Genomic DNA, 26,245 nt, shown 5'->3' with positions numbered 1-26,245 from the left:
AAGCGGAAAATGAACGAGGAATATGCCCAGAACAACATCACTGGAGGTGGGCTGCCCCGCAGACCCGTACATTACCATCCCTGGGAGGAGAAGGTGATGGCCCTGCTTCCGCCGGTGGGAGTACACCGAGTCGAAGGAGTTCGAGAGCCTGGTGAGTACACAAACTACTTACGTAACATGGGGGCAATGGCATCCACACCCCAAATGCATGCAACTAGCCCCAAGCCCTCACCGGACACAACCACACTCAAAAACCACGCTCATGCCACTAACATGTCCATGCCCCATTCACTAAGCAAGGCCATGCCATGTCCCAGGCTACACGAACCACAAACCCAAGACTGGATGTCCGGGATGCTGGGAGGGTGGGCCTCACAAAACACATCGTGACACTCAGAAGCAGACACCAATGCCCTCAGCCCATATGGCCTAGGTACTTACCCATGCACCATGCCCAAGGCACAGGGACTGGCAAAGTACTGACAAGGTAGCTGACACTTGGCTCCGCTGTATGCAGCACAAGGCCCTCCTGTGACCACTGTACACTCAAACACCAACTCCACTTGCTCAGATATCTAGCACAGGAACTCTCACTCACTGTCATGCCAGCATGCACCATGAGGGGACAGACACATCACCTGGGAGACCCAATGACAAATCACACTACACACAACAGCAGGCCTGGTCACAACGCCCCCCTTACACAAGCACACACCCCTGGGGCAGGCAACGGATTCATCCACTCTCACAATGGACATGTGACACAACAAGGTCAATCCATAGCCAAATAAGCATTCTAGCCACAATTCTATAGGTCAAACACTCAGGAGAACATATCAATCTGTCCCCCGCAACATACCCATCCACAAGTGGACATTGAGAGGAATGCTAGGCACATCCAACTACCTGGAGGAACTGTGCCAACTTGACTATGTCTGAAACATGGATGTCGCATGAAACAGCATTGACATTGTCTCTCTCTCACACACAGGGCAATGTCATGGATCTCCCCCCAACAATGGGGGGGAATAATCACAGTCCCAGGCTCGGCGTAAAGATGATCCCACCGGCAGCGACGACTCTCACCACTCCGTGGATGACCCCGACCAAACTGGCCCCTCTGGTGCCCAAACCCCTGCAGCACCTGCTTCAGGTACATCTGGGCCAACCACCACCCCCATTCCTGCCACATCCCAGGAGACACCCAGGAGCCCTGCTCGCACTGAACAACACAGCCAGTCTGACCAGGAGGGACAAGGTTCTCCGGGCACCCAGGAGGAGGCCGGCAACCCCGCAAATGCCATCCCTCAGGGGTCCCGTAGACCCGATGTGCCCACAACGGCAGGCCAGGCTCGTGTGGGCAGGGGTGGTGGGAGTGGAGGCAGGCGGAGGCGCGAACCTGACCAGCCAGCTGAGGGAACCGGTATGTCACACATACGCCACATCCTGGACACATACCGGTGTGACACCAGGGGCATCAGCCAGGTAGTGGGGAGCCTCACAGAGATGAAGGGGACCCTCGACGAGATGAAGAACCTGCAGGCCGAGCAACACGCCAGTCAACAACAACACCAAGGACGGATGGAGGCAAGACTGGGTGAGCTCCTGGCGGTGCAAAGGGACATAAGCCATTCACTCCGTCGTATCGCCAACAACATGGGCAACCCTTCCTGTGACACCAGGCGCATATCAGCACCAGCCACAGGGAGGGAGGAGGAGGAGGAGGATTCGTCCGACGGAGAGTCCCAAACATCGTCAAGGCCTGCATCTGAGGGTCCCCGGAGGAAGGTGGATCGTCCACGGAAAAGACCGTGAGAGGCAGCGGACCATCTACATCTCCCAGGTCACCTGGCCTGGCACCTGGCCCTCTGGCGCAACAACAGCACCACATCCAATGACATTCTCTGCCACATGGACTTGCTGGTCACAGTCTGACCAATGATGACCAACACTGTGGTCTGGACTCTGATGACTTCTAATGCCAAGGATACCATCTCCCCCTGTGAACTTTGGATTCCATGCACCCGGTAGAGCACCTCATTTTATCTACCAAAACACATACCCCACCGCAAATAAAAGATTCATTTTGTATCATGAGATGTTGCAGTCATTTAGCATTAGTCCACAACATATGTGTGTGTAAATGTCAAACTATGCCTCAGTGTTGAACTAACTCCACCCATCCATACCCTTGGATCTGAGTCTGGTACAGGACACACATGGGTCACAATGTATCATTCAATGCAGACATGGAGCACAATACTCACCTGTGATGGCCTCAAGCTGCTGAGGGTGGGCTTGCAATACTGTGTGGACAGACCTATTTGGAAGAGTATCATTAAGGCGTAGAGGTCATGGCTCATTTGCAGGTTCCCGGGGAGGGAGTCCCAGGTATGTTTTCCCAGGTGGGAGAACTATGTCCTGCATGCTGGAGTACGGTGGATGTGAAGAATGGTGGCCAGGGCAAGGTTGGATGCACGGAGATGGCCCAACGGGGTCTCGGATGACAGTGGTACAAGGTTGGTTTTGGGTCGGGGTTGTGGCCTGCCTCCTGAGTGTGGGTGGGGAGTCTGAAGGTCATCCTGCAGCACACAGTGATCCATTGCAGCTATCTCTGCTGGACGGTGATGTGGCTGGGGCGCCGGATGTTGAAGCTGAGGTGTGCAGATGCACCCTGGATGTTTACTAGTTTCCCGGGAGTTTGTATGTACTAGCTCCGTAGAGCGCAGGGCAGTATTTGACACGGATGTTGTCGTGGACCTGGGGGATGGTCTGTCTTTCCTTGGAGTGGATCTATCTGTGGATCATGTGCATAATGCAGAGGGTGTTGCAGCCTGAGGTACAGATGCTGGTGATTACCATGGCAAATGTCAGCGAGCAATACATGATGCACACCATCTTGTGTGAGTGCCCACTGGGTGCCTGTGCAGGGCTCTTGCGGGTAGGACACAAGCAGTTGACCCAGCTGTAAGGGGACAGTCCGCAGATGATTACCTCAGTCCTGTACAAGTCCAGCCTCAGGTGGCTGATGTTCAGCCATCCATCAATGGATCTCATGCATTCTTGATTATTTGAACTGGCAATGTCGGCGTCTTTGGTGAGGGTGAGGAGCACCTGGCTGTCAATGGCATATGAGCTGATGATGAGGTGCTGTGTGCATGTGATGGTGGTGAGGGGAGTCCTGGACACATTGTAGATTGACACGCTGAGAGATGATACCTGTGCCATGTGCCAGATGACGACACCATACTACATGCAGAAGCCTTGAGTCCCACACACATGGCCTTGCTGGGGTACAGAGCCGGTGGGGAGTAGGAGGGACATGACCTGGTTGGTGTAACAGGGACTGGAAGGCGTGGCAGCGCTGTGTAGGCAGTCGGAGTTGCACACTCATCATGCAAAGGTGTTGTGTGTGCGCTTAGTGTATGCCTGAGAGCAGCCGGTAGATATGCGGATGGACATTGCATGGAGGGTGGCTGCAACATCAGACTGTAGTGTGATGTGGGTCATGCAAGGACATGAGGGTCATGCAATGTGCACGTTGCATGTGCAGACGGTCCAGCCTTTGGCATTGCGTGGCCGCAACAGTGGCACAGACAAGCTGATCCCAGGCAAATTAATGGGTGGAGGGTGGAAGGGAGGAGCATCTTTGAGGCGTGCGTGTTGCCAAATCCGGAAACTCTGTGTGCCCTTGCTGCAGGGGCTGCAACAGGAGGCGGCATGTCCTGGAAAATATGCCACAAGTTCCACACAAAGACAAGGATGTCAGAAAGGCCAACTGCAACAGGCGTATGTAAAGGAAGGAGTGTCCGTTTTTCAATGGCACACCCAGAGACAATGGATGCAGAATCACCAAAGATGACTGACACCGGATCATGAAACTGAAGGCCGAGCTGCGCACAGGAAAAACACCCTCAGCAGGTGTTGAGGGCCCGTTGTGGGTACCAACATGGCCAAATACATACACAAACATGGACTTCATGCACAATAGAGATTCAAATCCATGAAGAACACCATGCATGTTGCTCATCTACACATAGACTCAAATGCACAATCTTTGACAACTATGCCAGAGATGCCACATGCACAGTGGCAAGAGACCTGCATTGACAGAGATGAGGCACCTTGGAGGTTGAGGAACACCTTTATTACTCAGGCCAACAGTAAGGGAAATGCATCAATATGGTCATTTGGCTGAACATGTGGGACCTACACTGAACACCCCCTTCACACCACAGATGCTGTAAATCCATTGAACTGGCACACAAGTGAAGGGGGTGAGCCAAACAACCTCTGCTGCACACGGAGAGGCTGCAATTCCCCATTGAGCCTCTTATGGGGATGTCCCACAGTATGTCCACCCGTAGCCTCCCGTGAGTTTCAGAGGGAAGTTTCATACACATTGATGCCTTCCTCACAATCCACAATCCCATTACAGATGACTGTCACGTAGGGTGACTATCAAGTCATGGGAGTCATGCTACATGTCAGGTGCCCCATGGTGAGTCGACATGTATGCATAGTAACAAAACATGCACAGGAGCAGTGCCCACACATTCCAAACAACTACCACACCCAAAAAGCCATGTTGCAATCCTACCCAAAGGAGAATTTTCACCATGCCAGAGCATGTAACGCTGATTCAGCACATGTTGCAATACTCATGAGGAATAGCAGGAGCCCAACGATGCCACGAGCAGACAGCATGTGCAAATACCTGGGGATGACATACACACAAGAAGTCACTGAAAAGATACTTAACCGCATGCATGGTCATTGACTCTACAGGAATAAGGTTGCCACCATGCTAGTTTTAAATTTACTGTCTCAGCCACAATGTGTGGAATGACATCATCACTCGAGTGACACATCAGAACACACCTCTAAGTCACTTAGCATACAGTCAGCTGGACACACACATCGCAACACATGCCACACAAGGCTAAAAGCGTGCACACACAGACCCAGGGACTCACCATTATGAGAAGAAGTTGCGTATGAGCTGACTCCGGATGTCCTCCTCCTCATCCTCCTCCTCCTCACTTGCCCCGTGACCAAGCCCTTCATCCTCCACGGGTGGATGTTCCTGCTCATCCGGATCCAGGATGAGTGGCACAGCTTTCTCCACTGCCATGTTGTGCAGCATGCAGCACACGATCAAGGTTTTGCAGACCTTGACCGGTGCATATGGTAGGGATCCACCTGTCTTGTGAAGGCACCGGAATCGGCTCTTCAGGAGGCCAAACGTCCTCTCAATCACTCGCCTGGTCTGCCCAAAGGTGTTGTTGTAACGGTGATCTGCAGCTGTTCTGGGGTTGCGGAGAGGCGTCATCAGCCATGGCATGTTGGGATGGCCAGAGTCCCCTACATGGAAACATCATGTACAGAAGTGGGTCAGGAGATGCTGTAAGATAGAAAGATACCGCTAAATACAGGACAAACAGAGTATACCCACCAACAAGACATGCTCGTTTGTTGTGCAGCCGCAGCATCATTTCTGGCACCCTGCTACGCCTCATGATGTAGGCATTGTGTGCTGACCCTGGAAAACGTGCACAGACATGGGAAATCAGCATGTTAGGTAGACACACCACAAGGGCATTAATGGAGTGATAATGTTTTCGGTTTCGATAGGTTACCTCCTGTGCCTGTGGTGGCACCAAAGCCACATGTGTCCCCTCAATGGACCCAATTACATGGGGCATCCCTCCCAGGGCATAGAACTCACCCTTGACACCTGTCAACTGCTGTAACCGCCTATCCATGTCGGAAAATGGATGAATTCATCCAGGTGCTCCAACATGGCTTCTAAAACATCATGCAGGACACGGCTGAACATGGTCTGGGACATGCCACCCACATCAGCTATGGTGAATTGAAACGTACCGGGGGCAAAAAAATATAGGGCTGCCATCACCTTCATCTTGGGGGTCAGCGCAGTAGGATAACTGTGTCGCGGTTGGAAGTGTGGTGCCAGCCTGTTTGTCAGGTCCTCAATTAACTGTTGGGTGAATCTGTAATGGCGTATGCAGTCACGTTCCCTCATGGCACCCAAGTCTGGCATTGGTCGGGGGAGAGGCGGTGCCCTGCAGAAATTTGGAAGGAATAACGAAGAGTGAGTACATCACAACACCAATGTCAATAAACTGAGCACATGTTCAACTGCTAATACACATCTGCGAAATACAGAGTCTGGTCTGTGCAATACATCCAGGACACGTATGCCAGCCAGATGAGACTCCTACGAAGAGCCAGCTACAACCGTTGATTGTCAAGTTCTACATTACATGCCCTGAAACAAGCTGTGGGCCAGTGTAAGTGAACAGCCAGAGACATCACAGGAGTGACATACATCCGCATATCTGCATTTGAAGGATGTCATCTCATACAGACAGCTGGCGACAAGCTAGACAACCAGGGCACATGTCATTAAAAATTAGCAGCTCACACACATTGCGATGAAGGGGTACACGTGAAAAAAGAAAACACAGACATGGAGACGACGCAGATATATCCTCATGTCAAAAGAACATGTTCGAAGCATCCAGACACACGTAACGTGTGAATCCACATGTGGCATGGTGTGCGTATATGTGTGTCATGGCCATCTATGCACAGACACATGTTGGATGCAGCAACAGCAGATGCAGTTGACGGAACACCAACAGCAAGCTCATGGGAACACATGACACACACGACATAGTCACATCGGGCCACGCTGGTAGTGAGATGTCAGGTGTCAGTGTCCCTGTCCCTGGCATCAGGGGACAGTTGCGGGTGTTGGTGACTGTGCCATACCAGTGATGCAGTGCTTGACACGTTTGTACTACATGCACACATGTGCAAAATGTGAAGGGGAAGTGTGCCACATAGTGCCCCATCACACATGCCATCTGTCCACAGGTCATCACACATCTATTGTGCAAAAACATGAGGAGAAATGTGCCATATCTCTGCCTGACACACATAGGCCCTGCACAAGAAGGACTGCGCTGACAATGACTTCATGTTCAGCCTTGTGCGAGTGTGAGACCTCCATTCCTGTCCTGTGCACCTCCTATCACCAGTGGAAGATGTGAAACGCACCGTACACACGCTCTGAGGGCGTGTGTACAGTACGTATCACTATATTGGTGTTGGCGTAGGAGTACGCGTGTGTGTAAGGACCATACACACGTACGTGTACGACCAGTGAGTACACGTACGTGTACGACCAGTGTGTACATGGATGTGTACAATGAGTGTGTACACGTACGTCTACGACCAGTGTGTACACGGACGTGTACTACGGTAGTACGCATCCGTGTACACACTGGTCGTACACGTACGTGTATGACCAGTGTGTACACATACGTGTACGACCAGTGTGTACACAGACGTGTACTACGGTAGTACACGTCTGTGTACACACTGGTCGTACACATACGTGTACGACCAGTGTGTACACGGACGTGTACTACCATAGTACACGTCTGTGTACACACTGGTCGTACATGTCCGTGTACACACTGGTCGTACACGTACGTGTACACACTGGTCGTACACATACGTGTACACACTCGTCGTACACGTATGTGTACACACTGGTCATACACGTACGTGTACGACCAGTGTGTACACGAATGTGTACTACCGTAGTACACGGACGTGTACACACTGGTCGTACACGTTTGTGTACGACGAGTGTGTACACATATGTGTACGACCAGTGTGTACACGGACGTGTACGACCAGTGTGTACACGGACGTGTACTACCGAGTACACGTCCGTGTACACACTGGTCGTACACGTACGTGTACACACTGGTCGTACAAGTACGTGTACGACCACTGTGTACACGTACATGTACGACCAGTGTGTACATGTACGTGTATGACCAGTGTGTACACGGACGTGTACTATGGTAGTACACGTCTGTGTACACACTGGTCGTACACGTACATGTACACACTGGTCGTACACGTATGTGTACGACCACTGTGTACACGGACGTGTACGACCAGTGTGTACACGGACGTGTACGACCAGTGTGTGCACGTACGTGTACGACCAGTGTGTACACGGACGTGTACTACGGTAGTACACGTATGTGTACACACTGGTCGTACACGTACATGTACGACCAGTGTGTACACGTACGTATCAAACGCACTGTGCAACTGGTGCCGTAGGGGTACGTGTCAAACGCACCGTACCTGTGTGTGGATTGTAAAATTACATAGGGGACACATGAGGGACAGGTATTATGGCCTAAATGCATGCTGGTTGTCATGGAGACCGAGTTTCCAGTTCAAATGTTGTCATCAGGTGGCCAGCAAAAGTCGGTTGGAGACAATATACAATGTTGCAAAGTGGTTGTTGACTTGACATGATGCTCAAATTTTGAACCATGCAAAGGCACTCACTGGTGTATGTTTAAAGGGATTGGAGGAAACGTAAGATGCAAATGAGTCTGACCAATCATTCTGTACTCCTGTAAATGAAAAAGCCCAGCAAGGCAGATATAAGGCAGCCAGAACCCATGAGAGGGCACTTGCCTGCACAACACGTCATTGGACACCACTGCTGCTGTCATTGCTTCCTCTGTCACCATGTCCAAGTCTGTGGAGAGGGCCCAGCCATTCACCCATGAGGAGAATGAGGCGTTGCTGGACGTCATCGTCCCACAGTACTCCAGCCTGTATGGGAGACCAGGGGAGCAGGTGAGTGCTGACTCCACTAGCTTTGACTGTGCCCCTTTTTTGTGACTGTCACTTCTGGCATTGTGTCCAGGTGTGACAGACATGCAATGTTGTTTAGAGTGGGTCCCAGGGGGGGAATGCCTTATGTCTCCCATGCAGAGCATGATGTAGTTCATGTCTGCACTCCTCACTTGCATTGTGCTTACTGTGACAATCACTCGCATGGTGCATGGCACATTCAGCCTGGCTAATCCTTTTGGGCATTTTTGTTCTATAGTCCTGATGTGATTCTGTGGTCCCCCCGGTGTGACAGGTGACTGTACCCACAGATGTGTGTGAGTTGAGTGGAGCTGTGGTGAGAGTGTCCAAATGATGTGTACGCCCCCTGGACATTGATGTGTGTGAATGTTCCTTGTCATGTGGGTGAGTGTCTATGTGGAGTGTTGCACCACAGCTGCATGGAGGAGGCATATGCTCTACCCATCTGATGTGAGAAGGAAGCCGTGCTGTGTGTCTGACGTGCTGAGCTAGCCCCACACCTGTGACACCCCCCAGGCAAGTGGCACATGTGCAGAGTGAGGTTTGTATCCGCTTTTGCCAATGGCAGGTGATTGATCTGTGCCTGTGTGTGTCTGTCTACTCTGCTGAGAATGCGTCAGTGGCCTGGGGCATGTGACTGCTTTGAGGTGCTGTCCATCATCCTTGTGTTGCTTGTGATGCACAGTGTGAGCCATGATCAGTGAGTGTGTCGCACCCCTCATGCCACCTGTGTACTTTAAATGCCATGTAGTGCATTTGGGCTTCCCCAGAGGCTAATGTCCCTATGACAAAGGTGCTATTAGTTGGCTGCATACTATGCCCTGTTCAAAAAAGCAAAGATGTTCAAATGTGTGTCTCTGTGACATGGAGCAGGTGTAGTGATGTTGTCTCACTTTGTCATCCTCACAGGTAACCGCCTACGAGAAGGGGAGAATTTGGATGCGGGCCGTCAGGGCCGTGATGTCGGTGGAGGGTCGGTGTCAGCTCCTACCCCAAGTGAGGAAACGCTGGCAAGACATCCGGTGCTGGACCAGGAGGATCGCCTGGGTCCTGCTGGGGGACTCACCTCCACGCCCCCACGGCGGGCGCCGACGACTGACCCACCAGATGAAGCGTGTCCTGGCGGTGGTCTTCCCTGACATGGATAGGCGGTTACAGGAGAGACAGCAGCAAGGAGGGGGTAGGTACATGTGTGTTTGTTGTGTGTCACCAGCTTTTGGAAGTGCTCAGTCGCCTGGATACACTGCCAGGGTTTATATGTGCAGTGCATATCCTGTTCCCCCAAGTTCTTCCTCCCTTACCCTCCTTGACATGTGTTCCCTGGTCTGTGTGTAATCACTCTTGCACATGGTCATCTAGGCTGCCAGTTAATCCAAGTGCACAATGCTTGCTGCATCATGTGTGGGGGTGGTCTGTGACATGTGTTGGTACCTTGCCTGTACCCTGTCCTGTTCAGTCATTTGGGGGTCCATAATTGTTGGCACTGATGCTGAGTCTCAACATAGGAGTGTGAGGCTTAAAATGAACAGACTTGCAGCATGCATGAGCGATGTTGTGGCCTCAGACATGATGTGCATGAGTGGGAGATATGCATAGTGCCGGGACGGTTGCTCCTGTTGCAGTCAGATCATTCCAGGACCATGGAGCAGTGTGCCCACTACAGTCCCCTGAGACACCTTTTCCTAGGAATCATGTGTGTCATCCAACACTGTGGACATTCTCAGTGTGTTCAGCATAGGTTGGCCTCTGTGGCATTGTTCCCTGGCCTCATTTGAATTTACGTAAAGTGTGCTACATGTGTCCACTGTACAGGGTGACCCCATTTGGCTTATGCATACTCACACTGGCCAGTGCCTGTGTGTCTATGTACAACTATCTGATGATGGTTGTTTGTCAATAATATATGTGGTCAGCCTCACGAGGTGATGTTGAGTACATTTAGGAGTTCTTGATGCACATTTTAGTAAACCCAGATTAAGAGGTGTACGTACTTGCTCTGTCTCAATCACATTGTCTCAGGTAGGGGGGTTTGTGCGGGCAAGGCCTACATGTCCAAACCTTATGTCTCCTTGCCAGGTCTGACCTGTGTGTGATAATTGTCTGGACAGACACTCAACATGCATTGACACAGTCATGTTGTGCAGGGTTTAATGTTTGTGCTTTGCAGCATGTGTCAAAAGTTAAAAGACATGGTTCCTGCTCATCCATTTTTGGCAACGGTGTGTGGTCCAGATGCTACGTAGTTTGTTCTGTGTGTGCTGACATCTGTGTGGACAATCTTAGTTCCCATGAGGGTGTCTCCTCAGTGCAGGTGCTCCTTGTTCCGACACCATTGCAGGGCCATTAGCTAATGCATTGTCCTGTGTTTGGACATGTGTGCCACTCCACATGACAGGTAGTGGGTCAGATGTGTTGCCAAATGTGTCATGATGTTACGGATGGCCATGTGACAGGTGGCATGATTCAAGTTGTTAGTCAAGGAGTCTTGGACGTTGGCACTCACTACACTTGTCAACATGTCTCAATAGTTGATATGCATGACTTTGATGTTTTGTGGTGAATGACAATAATGTGCCTGCATGACAGATGTCTCCCAAGGAAGTGCATAAGACACCACCTTCACACTTTTCTTGGACACGCTGGCACATTAAAAACGAAGGCACAGTTTAGAAAAATATTTGTTTAGAGATTATACATATACATGTTCCCACTGTGTGGTTGCATTTGGGTAAGTCCTTGGTTGTTAATGATACCAACTTACGAGTGTCAAGTCATCCAGACCACCATGGTGCCATGTATATGTACTTACTGATACCCCATTTCTTCTTTACAATGGCTTATTTGATTTGGGCTGCCGGCTCATACAATGACTGTGTAAATGTAGTTTTTTGTGCACCTCCTTGTGTGACTTCTGTTATACAGGCACATGTGTGTTCTGATCAAAAAGTGGCACATTCACACATTCCAAACAGGTCGATTGTGTAAAGTATTGTGATTCCCAAGGGTTCACAATGTATTTATTTTGGCTTTCCTAATTACTCACAGGTCTCGGAGTGTGGGGACACCTTCAGCATTGGCGTCAGTTATTTGCCCTTGGGTGCACCAATACTGTTTCTTTCACAGTGAACAAGAGGTGGCATGCCTTCATAGTCTGGCTGTGCTCAACAATTCCCAAACACCATATCCTCTGTCTAATTGGATATCGAGTTGTTAGCTGTTGTGTCCTGATTTTCATTGTTTCCAAGGGGCATGATGGGTCAACCAACTGGGGAGTGCAGGGCTTACATATGTGCGGAGTATTGTAGATGTTACTCATGATGCTTTTCATGATATGCACTGTGACCTATTTTGTTTGGACAAATGTGTCATATGTATACAGGTGTCTGATTATTTCCTGTCTCTTCACCTTGCCCACAGCATCGTCGGGGGACACCGAGGGAGACACCTGCACAGATGTGGAGGAGGGATCCAGCACCGGTGCCACCAGTGCTGGCGAGTCTGGCGCAGCAAGTGGCACGGAGGGCGAGGGGAGTCAGGCGGAGGACCTGTCTAGTACCAACACCGACTACGACGCTGACGGGTCCGAGGCTGAACTCCCAGAGGGGGCGGAGGCTGCTCCAACAGCTGGCAGCAGCACTACATCTATTACCGCCCCCTCCATTCTCATCACCGCCCTCCCAGTTGCTCCGGACCCTTAGGGCACGACGCCTCAGGGCAGCAGTGCGCTTTACAAGACACATACATTTACATTTATGTCTCCTTCGTGCAAAGCACCGCACCCCCTGCCCCTGTCTCCCCTGCTGCCCTCACTGCCGAGTCTGTGGACATTCAGCGGCAGTTGCAGGTTGGCCAAACATCGCTGCTGAGTGTCCTCCATGGCTACACCAGACTGCTGACACAGATGGTGTCTTACATGGAGGGCACGTTATCAGCGATGTCTGACCAACGGATGTTGCTGAGGTCCATGGACTCGTCACTGACGGCAGCTGTGAGTCTCCTGCAGCGCTTCGTCCCCCCCTACCCCTGCACCATCCACACTTCCCACTCCCATGCCTGTCCCAAGCACACCCAGATATTCCCAGGCACGCACCCCACCAGACACAGGCAGCACACCAACACGGAAGGGCAAGCGCACACCTCCTGTCACGCACACTCAGGGGGAAGAAGGCACACCCACTGGGTCTGGGGCACACAGGCAGACACGCAGCCACAGTCGGAGTCCGCATTCCTCACTCCCCAGTCTCTCCAATGTCACTCCCCTCGGCTCCCCTGCCCCACAATCTGAGAATGAGACCTACTTGGCTGTGCTGGGCCTCAGCCCCACTGGTTCACCTGCCCGCAAACGGGCAAGGCACTCAACGGGTAGGGGAGTTGAGTCCCCCCCCGTCCACCACCTCCCCCAGTAGCGCTGCAACCCATCCCTCCGACCCCCCCCCTGCATGGGGCCTGTGGTTTCTTCGGGTGTAGGGGAGACGCTGGACGAGCTTGTGGAAGTGTGCAGTGCCCTGCTAACCACCACCTTTGGCGCTGCCCCACCCCTGTGGTGGAGTCGTCCGTCCCTGCACCCACAACAACTACCCTTCCCCCTCCTGTCCCTGCGGTGCCTGGTCCTTCCCCACATGATGCCCCCCCAGTGGATGAACATGAAGTGTCTAATGTGCAGGCAAGCTAGGGGAGACGCGTGGCCATGTGTCCCCCCCAGGACTTCGCATCTGGACTGGCCTATGGCCTTTGTAAATAGTGTCCTTTTATACGTTTTAATTTAATGCTGAATAAAGCATTTTGTTTTTCCTTTGCACACTATTGCTTTTCTGGTATTGATGTTGTTGCTGATGCTCCCTGAGTTGGGGTGGTGATAATGTGTTAGGTGTCTGGGAAATGTTGTAGTCTGCTGCTCATGGGGTGGACCCTGGTATCTGCGTGCCATCACAAGGTCTCTGCAAAGAATCTTTGGTCGTGTATGCTCTTTGTGTTTGGAGACATTGTCCCAAGGAGTGTTCCTTCCTCTGTGGCACCTGACGTCTTCCCTGCAGGGAGTTGCACAATTGTTGTGCTGACCTGTGTCTACATTTCCTTGGTGGGTGACGGATCCCTTCAACTCTGGCCATGCCTGCTGAGCAATGTCTCCGCCTGCATCGTCTGTGCCATCCTTGGTAGTCACTGTACTTGTGTATAGAGTATGTTGCCATGCCTTCATGTAGAAATTGTCCCTTTTACGTACTATGCATGTGTGTACTCCCAGCATAGCACACATATGTTACTTGTTCTGCAGGGTATTTGGACACCTGACTCACAATTGTGGGCATTGTATCTGTGGGAACTCCACCCTATTCCTTCCATGGGAGACAACAACTTGGTGGCTGTCCCAGCACCTGTACATTCCTATCACTCCTGGAATGTGCGTGACAGTGTGTGTTCCCTTTGGCTCTCTTAGTTTAGTAGGCTTTAACATGACTATACAGTCTTGTGGCATGATCTCAGTGTGTGTATTGTGCTGCATCCGCCAGGGGTGGGTATGCATGTGTCATTTGTCATCACACACACATATGGTGTGTCATGCAGTGGGGGAAGGACATCCATCCTCATGGGAGTGGGACACTGCTGTCAGTGATGTGTTGTTATGGCACTCTCAACATAGTCGCACATTGTGGATGCGTTCATACACCCATGGAGTTGTGGTCATCTGAGGACGATGTACACACCCCCATGTCTCTGTCCACTGCTGGTATTCCTCTGCACCCACCCCCATGTCTCTGTCCACTGCTGGGAGTGATAGGCACCCACCCCCATATGTCTGGGCACTGCTGGGAGTGATATGCACCCACCCCTCATATGTCTGGGCAATGCTGGGAGTGATATGCACCCACCCCTCATATGTCTGGGCACTGCTGGGAGTGATATGCACCCACCCCTCATATGTCTGGGCACTGCTGGGAGTGATATGCACCCACCCCTCATATGTCTCTGTCCACTGCTGGTATTCCTCTGCACCCACCCCAATGTCTCTGTCCACTGCTGGGAGTGATAGGCACCCACCCCTCATATGTCTGGGCAATGCTGGGAGTGATATGCACCCACCCCTCATATGTCTCTGTCCACTGCTGGTATTCCTCTGTGCCCACCCCCATGTCTCTGTCCACTGCTGGGAGTGATAGGCACCCACCCCTCACATATCTCTGTCCACTGCTGGGAGTGATATGCACCCACCCCTCATATGTCTGGGCACTGCTGGGAGTGATATGGACCCACCCCTCATATGTCTGTCTACTGCTGGGAGTGATATGCACCCACCCCTCATATGTCTGGGCACTGCTGGGAGTAATATGCACCCACCCCTCATATGTCTGTCCACTGCTGGGAGTGATATGCACCCACCCCTCATATGTCTGGGCACTGCTGGGAGTGATAGGCACCCACCCCTCATATGTCTGTCCACTGCTGGTATTCCTCTGCACCCACCCCCATGTCTCTGTCCACTGCTGGAAGTGATATGCACCCACCCCTCACATGTCTCTGTCCACTGATGTGAATCCTAGGCAGACACCCACCCACCCGCCTGCCCACTTGGTGCAGTACACTGCTCTCCTGGGCATACACACCCCCCAATATACTGGTTAGATGCTGCACCAGGCCCTATGACAATATTCGTGGTGTGTGTACGCCTTGTATCACTGATGTACTGGTGCCCTAGGTGTACGCGTGATGCGGTCCGTACCCACGCTCTGAGAGCGTGGGTACGGTCCGTACCCCTACATCACCACAACTATGGTGGTACGGGCCGTACCCACGCTCTGAGGGCGTGTGTACGGGCCGTACCACTATTGTTGGGGTGACGTAGGGGTACGGCCCGTACCCACGCTCTCAGAGCGTGTGTACGGTCCGTACCCCTACATCACCACAACTATGGTGGTACGGGCCGTACCCACGCTCTGAGGGCGTGTGTACTGCCTGTACCACCATTGTTGGGGTGACATAGGGGTACGGACCGTACCCACGCCCTCAGAGCGTGTGTACGGGCCGTACCACCATAGTTGTGGTGATGTAGGGGTATGGCCCATACCCACGCTCTGAGGGCGTGGGTACGGGTCGTACCACGCGTACCCCTACGTCACCCCAACTATGGTGGTACGGGCCGTACCCACGCTCTGAGGGCGTGGGTATGGGCCGTACCACCATTGTTGGGGTGACGTAGGGGTACGGCCCCTACCCGCGCTCTGAGGGTGTGTGTACGGGCCGTACCACCATTGTTGGTGTGACGTAGGGGTACGGCCCGTACCCACGGTCTGAGGGCGTGGGTACGGGCCGTACCACCATTGTTGGTGTGACGTAGGGGTACGGCCCGTACCCACGCTCTGAGGGCGTGGGTATGGGCCGTACCACCATTGTTGGTGTGACGTAGGGGTATGGCCCGTACCCACACCCTCAGAGTGTGGGTACGGGCCGTACCCCTACGTCACCCCAACAATGGTGGTACGGCCCATACCCACGCCCCCAGAGCGTGTGTACGTGTCGTACCCCTACGTCACCCCAACAATGGTGGTACGGCCCGTACCCACGCCCCCAGAGCGTGTGTACGGGTCGTACCACCATTGTTGGGGTGACGTAGGGGTACGCGTGGTACGACCCGTACCCACGCTCTGAGGGCGTGGGTACGGGCCGTACGATCATTGTTGGGGTTACGTAGGGGTACGGGCAGTACCCACGCTCTGAGGGCGTGGGTACGGTTCGTACCACGCGTACCCCTACGTCACACCAACAATGGTGGTACGGGCCATACCGACGCCCCCAGAGCGTGTGTACGGGCCGTACCACCATTGTTGGGGTGACGTAGGGGTACACGTGGTATGACCCGTACCCACGCTCTGAGGGAGTGGGTAGGGCCCGTACCACCATTGTTGTGGTGACGGGACACGTCCACGTCCACTTCCATTGTAGCGGGACGCAGGCCTTGGTGGACATGCCCCCCGAAGTGACCAGACCCTGCAGGTACTGTATGTACATGATATATGAGGTATTGTTTGGGTAGGGGTGAAGTTGCATGCCCCTCGCCCCTCCCCTTTGACCATGGGTGTTGTTCTGACCTTCTGCGGCGTCTGCGTCGGTTTCTGTGCACCAGGTCGTAGGCTAGGAGGGCCGGGATTACACGTAGGCTGGGGTCCATGGCTGTCCGTCGTGTACAGGTGCTCCTTCTTCGCGTCGTCCTCAATTTGCCGGGAGTTTTTGGCTGCCGTAAAATATTATCCGTGCGGAGTGACGTAGGCACGAATCGTACTTGCTGGTCCGTAAAACGCTGCCTGACTCCGTCCGGACGCCACGTACGCGATGTCCCGGATCGGAATTGTGGGTATTTTTTAGCCGCACGTAGTTTTGTACGAATCGTACGGAAATGGTATTTCTGTACGAAACGTACTTGCTGGTTTGTAAGGAGGATTTCCCGGGTACGAGTCGTATGGAGAAAACGCTCCGTACGACCATTCGTACCCGGGTTTTACAGGATCGGAATCGGCACCATAATCTAATAAAAAAAATCATATTATAAATTAAAACATTAAAATATTTAAGTATTTTAAATAAAATGTTGCACTCTATTGAGTGCAACAGTAGGGAAAGTGTTGGATAGCGGAGGGGTAAAAATTACTATTCCCACTCTAGTGAGTGCAACAGTAGGGAAAGTGTTGAATAGCAGAGGGGTAAAAATTACTATTCCCACTCCAGTGAATGCAACAGTAGGGAAAGTGTTGGATAGCGGAGGGGTAAAACTTAATATTCCCACTCCAGTAATTACATAAGTAAAGAAAATGTTGCATAGCGGAGGAGTAAAAATTACTATTCCCACTCCAGTGAATGCAACGGAAGGGAAAGTGTTGGATAGAGAAGCGGTAAAATTAATGTTCCCACTCCATTGGGTGTAACAGTAGGGAAAATGTTGGACAGCAGAGGGGTAAAAATTACTATTCCCACTCCAGTGAGTGCAACTGTAGGGAAAGTGTTGGATAGCGGAGGGGTAAAAATTACTATTCCCACTCCAGTGGGTGCAACAATAGGGAAAGTGTTGGATAGCAGAGAGTTAAAAGTTACTATTACAACTCCAGAGAGTGCAACAGTATGGAAAGTGTTGGATAGCGGAGTAGTAAAAATTACTATTCCCTCTCCAGTGAGTGCATCAGTAGTGAAAGTGTTGGATAGCGGAGGGGTAAAAAATACTATTACAACTCCAGTGAGTGCAACAGTAGGGAAAGTGTTGGATAGCGGAGGGGTAAAAATTACTATTCCCACTCCAGTTTGTGCAACAGTAGGGAAAGTGTTGGATAGCAGAGGGGTAAAAATTAATATTTCTACTGGAGTCAGTTCAAAATTAAAAACAAACTAACAACAATACAAAAGATTTTAAAGAACAGAAAATAAAACATATATGAAAATTTTAAATATTATAAAAGATAGAAACAGATTAGAATGTTAAAAATATCCAACAAATACCTAGAAACATTATTTTAAAAAAATCTAAAATAATGTAAAAACAAAAAAACATTTTTAATAGAAATGTTTTAAAAACAAAAACATTAATTATTACATAAATTTAATATTGTTTTTCCTACCCTATAACACCACACAATTCACACCCCACATTTAATTGTTTTTAATGTACCTCCATAATTACCATAAATATCAATTAAACAAATATTATTAATTTAAAAAAAATTAAAACTAATAAAAAAGTATTTACTCTCCAAACGTTACTCCTATACAAGCAAAACACACACACAAAATACTAATAAACACTTACCATGAATATGTATCAATTGATAAATTAATATTAATAATCAACTAATTATTAATGTATTAAACATAAAATACTTTCCACCCACTACCCAATAAACATAACCCACACCTAAAAATCATTACACAATTTCCATAACGAATTCTACATTAATAAATTAATATCAATTAACAGCAACTTATTAATTCCTTTAAAAGAATTTACTTCCGACCCTTTACCACTATAAACCCCACAACTTACATCAAAAATTAATTACCATATTTTAATTTTAATTAGCATTACTTCCCACCCTATTCTGCTATAAATCCCACCATCCACTCCTAAACAAATGAAACAATTAACATAATTATTAGCAACATAATTAATTAATAACAATTAACAACCAATAATACATATTTAATAATAAAATAACTCCCACAATTAACTCTATAAAATATAAATTAAATAATTATTACTAAATAAAAAATATTAATACATTTATTATAATTAAATTACTTCCCACCCTATTCCCCTATAAACCCACATCCTGCCCCTAAACAAATTTACACAATTAACATAATTGCCACTTTATTAATTTATAATAATTAACAATCAATTAATTAATAATTACTAATCAATTAATTCCCACAATTAACACTATAAAATCCAAATTAAATAAATACTAATACATAAAAAATAATCATTAATTTATTATAATCAAATTACTTCCCACCCTATTCCCCTGTAAACCCACAACCCACTACAGAACTTAAAAACGCTAAATGTAATTAAGATAAAATTAATAACTACAAAAAATATAACACATATATATTAAAAACAAAACAAATTCTTATACAGAAAAATAGTTCACATACTTTTAAAATACATAACAAAATACATAACACTAATTTAAAAAAATCAACATTTTAAACAACTATGGGGTCGATTCCGATCCTGGAGAAATATTCCCCGTACTAATCGTATCCGGATTTTTTTACGTACGAATCGTACAAGTCCCGTACAAACTGGCAAGTACGATTCGTATGTAAAAAACACCATACGAATCGCATTGGGAATATACCCCGACACGTCCTCGGGTCGGAAAAAGTGTCCGACACATCCCCGGACGTTTTTACGTACGACTCGGCAAACCGACATCCGAACGCGCAAGTACGATCTGTCCCGTCCGTCCGAATCCACAACCGTATGGTAAAAACACCGTACGGAGCGGACCTCCACAGCAACCATGGAGACGTCCAAACATGTGCCCGCATATGTGCCGAACACCCCCCCCATGTCCGCGCCATCCCCCCAGCCCTCCCCGAATGTCCGCACTGTCCCCCCAGCCCCCCTGTATGTCCGCGCTGTCCCCCCAGACCCCCCGTATGTCCGTGCCGTCCCCCCAGCCCCCCCGTATGTCCGCGATGTCCCCCCAGCACCCCCCGTATGACCGCGACGTCCCCCCAGCACCCCCGTATGTCCACGACGTCCCCCCACCCCACCCCCCGTATGTACGGTGCGGACCCCCACCCCACTCCCCGTATGTACGGTGCGGACCCCCACCCCTGTATGTACGGTGCGGACCCCCACCCCACCCCCCGTATGTACGGTGCGGACCCCCACCCCTGTATGTACGGTGCGGACCCCCACCCCCCATATGTACGGTGCGGGGGTGGGGGTCTGCACCGTACATACGGGGGTGGGGGTCCGCACCGTACATACGGGGGTGGGGGTACGCACCGTACATACGGGGGTGGGGGTCCGCACCGTACATACGGGGGTGGGGGTCCGGACCGTACATACAGGGGTGGGGGTCCGCACCGTACATACGGGGGTGGGGGTCCGCACCGTACATACGGGGGGTGGGGGTCCGCACCGTACATACGGGGGGTGGAGTGGGGGGACGGCGCGGACATACGAGGGGACTGGGGGGACGGCGCGGACATACGGGGGGGCTGGGGGGGTGTCTGGCACGTACCGGGCCCCCTTTTCCTCACGCTTCGTGGCGTACTTAGCTTTACCGGCACTTTTTGTGCGCCATAAAAATATAGCCGTCCGGAGTGCAGTCGGTACGAATCGTACTTGCTGGTACGTAAAAAGCTGCCTAACTCCGTCCGCATGTCGCGTACGCGCCGTCCCGGATCACATTTGTATGTGTTTTGTGTCGGTCGGTGTTTTGTACGAATCGTACGGAAATGGTGTTTCCGTTCGAATCGTACTTGCCTGTTTGTATGGTGTTTTTACCGGTACGAGTCGGACGGAGAAAACGCTCCGACCGACGGTTCGTTCCCGGTTTCTCCAGGATCGGAATCGACCCCTATATTTTTGCAAATGATATTAACAACTTCGATATTCCCAAAAACTTTATTTCTTACCTGCAAGTCTCTATTCTTGACCACAATATTCTTCCTGTCAATATTTCTGTGTTATGGTATTTTAAAACTCGATATTTGTGTATGTCGACATTTTAAACTCGATATTCTGTCTGTGCACCCCCTAAAAGTACCGCCAAAGGTTCAGTGACAGTCAGAAGCTCCCCAACTAGTCCTGGGTGGTAGCGGTGGACTACTCCAGCAAGTCACTGAATGGTTGGGTGTGAGGCAGCAAGGTTAATGACTAAAGTGGGTCGTACAATCTAATTATTATAGAGCACATACTCAGCATTTGTTTTCCATAGTTGCCCTAGCACCTAGTTGACAGCTAGCTGACAGACCCGAGGAAGCTTGCTTAGGAAGTGGACCTCTAGGCCATGACCAGGGTGTCAAAAAAAGTATCTGGGGGAGTCTCCCACAAGGGTGGTCAGAGAAGAAGAGCTAGAGAGGGGAGAACAACATAAGAATATGGAATTCCCAAAAGGCCCCCAAAATAATACCCAAGGGAGCAGTGGTAACCAGTCCCAGTCTACTCATAAAAAGAGAGTATTCTATGATAAATAGACAGTCAGATTTTACCCCAATGCGCAGAGTGCTACAAGTATGGGCACTCCAAGGGGGACACCAAATGTCCCAAGAGGTCAAAACCCACTAGCGGTGGCCAGACACCTGAATTGGCGAGTGTAGCACTCGGGAAGGAGTTAGTGCCGGTTAGCTTTGGGGTGCAGACAGAGGTGACCCTAGTTTCCATGGGAGATAAGGAGATGGTGCCAAAAGCCCATATGCATGCAAATACCTCTAAGTACAGGCAGTGAGTCACCATCATTGGGCAACGGCTAGAGGCTCAGAGGAACACAGGACCCAGACAGAAATCAAATACCAACGGCGGACCTCTAAACCGCGTTTAACACTTAGGGGGTCATTACGATGGCAGACGGAAAAGCCCTCCGACCGCCGTACTTGCAGAAAAAAAACACCTGCATGTACCGCGGCATTGCCACAGGTCAGATTACGATGCAATGCACGTAAAGTCCGACTGGATGGAATACACAAATGACCGTCTGTACCGGTCGGCAAAGCTGTAAATCCGACCTCGGCGGACAGGGAAAGCTGTTCAATGGACTGAAAAGGCCGCCTCTGCCACGGAATGACTGCACGGGTAATTACGATGAGATAGCGGAGCTGGCATAACGATCATTGTTGTTCCGACCGCCGCGGTTGCGCTCAGGCTAAATGAATGGCGGTCGGAACAAACTTCACTACAATGCTCAAAGTGTGCTCTCCGCAGCCCTCAGTCACATCGGACACGCACCAATGATACACCGCAAATGTATTCCTGATTTGACAGCCATGGTCAGCATGGAAGATACACCTAGTGATCATCACTCATGTGGACACACCCACATACCACACTATAAAATCGACCCCTTGCTGGACCAGCATCCTTTGCAAAGCAGGTGCTGACACAGAGAGTTAGAGAGAAAGGACACCTTTTTGTCACACAGCACACAGCACAACATCACACTCACCCAACTCCACACACCACCACTTCTCATCCACACACCTGACACACCTCACACATCTTCATCACCACCTTGCACCCTGCACCTTTCATTCATTTGCACCATGCCCTCTCAAAAAAATGCACACATTCTCAGACACAGAGTTGAAAGTGCTGGTAGACAACATATTAGGGTGGAACCACATTTGTATGGGAACCTGGTCCCACAGACCCCACTTGTGCGCAAATAGGATGTAGGCAAGGATCTACAACAAAGTGAATGCAGTAGGGACCACCCTACACACACTGCATGACATCAAAAGAAGGTGGACCGACCTCAAGGCCTGGGTCAAGGCGTGGGCCCAGACGAACCACGAGGCCGCCCGAAGAACTGGTGGCGGCCCTCCCATTCCACTACTTAACTTCAACAAATGGGAGGAGAAGGTGCTTGCCATACTACATCCAGAAAGTCTCACAGGAATTGAGGGGGGAGTGGAGGCTGGTAAGTACAAACAAAATTATCACATCCCACTGTAATGTCCTGTTGTGCACAACAAGTGAGCCTCAATTGCTAGACCAAATCAAACTCATGTAGAATGCACACTTTCAATATGAATGTCTAACAAGGCTAGCATTTCCTTCCTCTGCTTCACCTCACAGGTAGGTAGTCAGCTCATGCACCTTGGCCTCCCTCCCAAACAGCATGGAGCACCCTACCCACCCCAGAGCTATGTGGCAGCCATCACCGTTGACAGTGCCTCCTAATAGGTAGGTAGCCATTTTACTGGGGAGGGGGTTGTTGAGATCTGACAGCAAGACCACTACTCCCACAAGGCCCTTTGTACTCCCTACCAAACAGCATGGAGCACCCTCCCCACCCCAGAGCCATGTGGCAGGCATCACCATCGACAGTGTCTCCAAACAGGTAGGTAGCCATCTTACTGGGGAGGAGGTTGTTGAGACCGGACAGCAAGACCACTACTCCTGCAAGGCCCTATGTCCTCCCTCCCAAACAGCATGGAGCACTCTTCCCCACCCCAGAGCCATGTGGCAGCCATCACTGTCGACAGTGCCTCCAAACAGGTAGGTAGCCATCTTACTGGGGAGGGGGTGGTTGAGACCTGATAGCAAGACCACTGCTCCCAACAAGGCCCTCTGTACTCCCTTCCAAACAGCATGGAGCACCCTCCCCACCCCAGAGGCATGTGGCAGCCATCACACTCCTCTGCTTCACTTAACCAGTAGGTAGTCAGCTCATGCTCCCTGGCCTCCTTTCCAAACAGCATGGAGCTATATGACCTCCACATCCCGCACTTGCTAGCCAACTCTGTAAAGCTTCATAAGTTGTAGCCAGTGCACACATAGCCAATCCCATTGAGAGGTCACATGAATCACAGTGTCATTGATGAAGTCACATGTAACTGCAGAGCAAAACCCAAGAACGCAATGGCCAAATCTCAATGTGCATGTCCCATTGTCTCAAAGCATAAAGGCTCACATCAACACAACACATGCATGGAGACTCAGTCAAACATCACAAATCACAGGAAGTCAGTACCAAAAGCACAACATAAATCATGAAGATGCGGCATAGTAGACAGATACTCATAGAAAAGTCACAAATATCCTAGCATAAACTGAAGTGGATGAGCAACAAGTTGGTACCAGAAGACATGTCGCTAACGAGCATTGTCTGTACCTCTACATGATGTTCGACTGCTGGCAAACAATTAAGAATGCCAAGTAATGCCAATGCCAAAAGTCAATTCATCTCAAATGAAATGTGCAAAACATGATCATCAAAGTTGTGCTGTGTTCTGAACATGCTGATAATCTAACCTCTGTTCAACAGGTGACTCACTAGCAACCGCAGGCGACCGTGACATGAATGAGCCAAACCAGTCTCCTGGGAAGGTGAACTCACGGATGCAGATTCCCAGTTGTTTTCGGGTGAGGAGGAAGACCTGGACCCACCGGTGTGCCCAGGCAAGCTCAGTCCCAGAACCTCACTGTCCCCCCACCACCACCACTACCATGACTCCCACAACAACTGCAACTGCAACAACATCGCTGACCCCTGCAACAACGACCTGTGTGGCAGCCATCTCCACCATCACCACCGCTGCCTCCAACATTGTCCCTGTGGCAGTTGTTGCCTATACCACCAGGCAGCCTGTGGACACTGGGGACAGTGTGTGGCAGTGGCGACAGGCAGCGCCACAGGTCCGTATCTGCATTGCAGGTGGGAGGCAAATTGGGGGACAGTCACAGGAGGACAATGAGACTGAGGCACTGGCCACTGTGGAAATTTTCCTTGGTGCATCCCAGCACAACCAGGGACAGATGGGCCAGGTCCTTGAAGAAATGCGTGAACTCCGCCTGCTGTAGAGGTCCATGGACACAAGCTCGGGTCAAATTGCTGAGTACATGGGCCAGCTTGTGGGTGTTCTGAGGGACATGCATGCAGCTCAAATAGCTGCCCACAACCCCCGTGGCCAGCCGGATACTAGTCACAACACCTCAGCAGCGGCCAAAGGGAGGGGTGAGTCACAACACAGTGAATTCTCAGACACCTCTGAGCATGTGGCAGGTCACTCCCCTGCCAAACGGCAGAGGGGATGTCCGAAAAAGATCCCTGGACTTTCACGTGGCAAAGCACCGTGCTGTACCAGTTCTAGTCGTCATTGTTGATGTCACCAGTGTCACACCGAGCATTGACTTTATTGTAGATCAGATCCCACATTGCCACAATTATAGGAGTATTCTGTTGGACTGTGGGATTCCACCATTGTGTGTTCTACCCTAAGTATCCATGTACCAGCACTTCCAACTTCACCACTCACCTGTCACAATAAACACAATTTACACCCCTATGCTTTTGTGTCAATACCATGTTTATCGTGGTACTGACACAAAACAGGGTGTGAGGAGCACATCTGTTCCTTCATACTACTGGATTGGATGGCGGTCCGTTTTGCTGAAGCTGATTCTGATCGTCTTATGAAATTGCTTGCCTTCGAAGCTGCAAGTGCTTTCTTGGATTCGTAACTACTTACCAGCATCCGCAACTGTTTGATACTAATTCAATATTGTTTTACCTTATCTCGCCTCCTTCTGAAATGTCATTTGATTTATCTCAAAATTTGGCCCTGTCTGCATTCGCTTTGACTCTGCTTACCTTTGCAGTCTGTTTCGCTTGATACCACAGACCTGAGCAAGGGGAGGCTGTTATATTGGCGTTGTGGACATTGTCGCCTAGTATGAGCCCGGCTTCCATTATGCAGCTTTAGCGCACGTAAATTCATGGCTTTGTTGTTTTGCAAGTAGCTTTATTTATGTCTTTCACATGAGAACTGTCCGCAGAGCTTGTACTCTGTGCGATCCTGGAGTACAGTCTGAATATCATGTCCAAGGTCGCAAAACAATGTCCCTTGTTATTCTGTTCTGGTCAGGCCCTAGCACCCAGACTCAACAAACTCTTGCAGCTGCTAGAGACCACGGGTGCCTTTTAGATATTGTGGGGAGGCGGGCTAGGTGCCCCACACCTGGAGAGGGATCCTTCCAGAGAGAAGAGCAACACAGCACATGTGATGTCCGGTTAACCATCTATAGGCTGAGGAATGGGGTCTACTGACAAGAGATCTTGGGATACATAATAAGACTTCTTCTAGCAAGGGGAGAGGGGATAGGCTTATAGGTCTTCCTCCTGAGGGCTTATTAATATGACATCTCCCTTCATGATACATGGACATATTTCTATGTTGACTGTTTTTGTATTATGCATTATTCTGCTTGTTGTGGCATGTATACCGAATGTTAGGACACGTTAGTTGAAATAAACATTTGAAAATGTTTCTTGTCTTCAACTGATCTTATTGTGGACAAGTATAAGAG

This window comes from Triturus cristatus, chromosome 4_1 (genome assembly GCF_964204655.1).
Source record: "Triturus cristatus chromosome 4_1, aTriCri1.1, whole genome shotgun sequence".
Lineage (NCBI taxonomy): Eukaryota > Metazoa > Chordata > Amphibia > Caudata > Salamandridae > Triturus > Triturus cristatus.
The sequence above is the reverse complement of the archived record's forward strand: the minus strand, read 5'-3'. Positions refer to the sequence as shown.